Consider the following 1,935-nt stretch of genomic DNA (forward strand, 5'->3'; position numbering starts at 1 on the left):
CATGTAAATTGAATCTATTACATAGACACTCTCAGATTGAGTAAAATTGAGATAAATTAGGCTAATATATGTGAGCTTCTATATTTAACTAAGATTTCTACTTAAGTGAAAGTTATAAGTCACATTTTCAATTCTGTATTAACCTTATTGCAGGCTCTATGGAGTTGGTAGGGTGTTTCACCCACACATTGCTTGTGAGGATTCTCAGTAAGGGGTGCAAAGCAACACACATCTTTATCATTTGATCACAGGAGATATCTTTTTTTCTATTCATAGTCCGTTGTTATTGGACATGTAGTCTCATTTACAGTAGAAATAGTTGTTTAACATGGACACATCGAATAGAACTTTTTAAACAAGTGTTTCTTTTTACTCTTGGGGAGAAATTTTAAGCTCCACAACAAAATATCAATAGTTTTAGATCTTTTTTTCAGACATCATTTGTTTCAGGGACAATAGAAACAGTTTCTACAGGAGTTTAAAAGCCAGTGTTAAGATTTTCCCTTTAATACATAGAAAATAGGAAGTTATACCCCATCCTTTTTCCACAAAGAGTCAAAATAATAATGGTCTGCGGAAGGTTCCAACAGCAGTAATTCTCATTGATTTTTACAGTTAGAAACGTATTAAAGATGATATTTTGTAACAGGCTATATCATGTAACCAGCCATAACTAATTTTCTACCTTTCCTGATGAATTTAAGAATCTTCGATGTTATTATTCTATCAAAAATCATATTTCCTCAACCTGTAAATGAGTAGTCCATATCCATTTGGTGACAAAACCTATACTTGAGGTCTCTTATGTTCTTAAGTTAGGAAAGATAAGTATAAATAATTAATGCAAATAAAAATAAACTTCAAAATTAAAAAAAAAAAAGATTTTTCCTTCCCCATACCTTGGACGATTAAGTTTGGGCTTAAACAAAGAGTGCACTAACTTCTATTTTTGTTTAGCCACTTTGTTGCAAGTCATAAGGAAAACATCGAGTTCAGTTTTTATCATCTTTAATAATTTGCTGACCAATAAATTGGAAGCTTGATGTTAGAAATTACAGTTTGGGCACCAAAAATATTTTCCTCAAATCTGTTCTCCTTAGCAGCTAATAAAAATTTATTTGTTTGTCTAAATAATCAAGAAAACAATTGGACCCCAAAGCTCAGATTCAAGAAGTAGTATTGGGTAGAAGTAATTACATATAAGTAAAAAGTAATTTTCTATTTCTATTGTAGCATTGTTATTTTATCATAATTTTTGATGTGTCTGTAAGCACCAAAGAGGTACATATAATTAACTGTAGATAGCATAATAAGCATACAATTATTTTTGCATTTAATTAATATGAGTATTTATACAATGAAAAATAAATTGCTTGTAAGTGTTATTTTTTTGTATTTTTATTTTCTTAGTATTTTGTTGCTGGGGTTATACATTCATGTTCTCTGAAAAGCCTATAATTTCCTCTATTACTCCAGAACTGAAGTTACTGTCCAGCTCAGTGTTTGCAGTCTTGTTTTTTTGTGGACTCTATCAAATGAGCCAGAGGTGAACACTGACATTCAGAGTGTACACTGGTCTCATAATTTTCTTTTTGGCTAAGTGTTTGTGCATAATAAGACTAGGAAAATCAAATGTCAGTATAGAAGTTGTTATATTGTAACAATGTCACCCATTTGGGGCAGCCTCTGTGGTCTCTGGGAAGGTGAATCATAAGAGCCAGATGACAGAAGAGAGAAGAAAAATATGCAGAGACCATAAAAATGTAAGAAGAAGGAATGAGAGAGACAGAGACAGAGAGGGAGAAAGCGAGAGATCTTTTTATACTAGCTGGATTTCTTTTTCTGTGTTAGTTCCTTGAGAACTCCTATAATATACTTTGCCTTGTCCATTCCACAGTTAGTTTCATTTCAAAATTAATTTGAATATATTTTTAT

The sequence above is a fragment of the Carlito syrichta genome, unplaced genomic scaffold (assembly GCF_000164805.1).
Source record: "Carlito syrichta isolate Samal-C Ts95f unplaced genomic scaffold, Tarsius_syrichta-2.0.1 Scaffold313464, whole genome shotgun sequence".
NCBI classification, from domain to species: domain Eukaryota; kingdom Metazoa; phylum Chordata; class Mammalia; order Primates; family Tarsiidae; genus Carlito; species Carlito syrichta.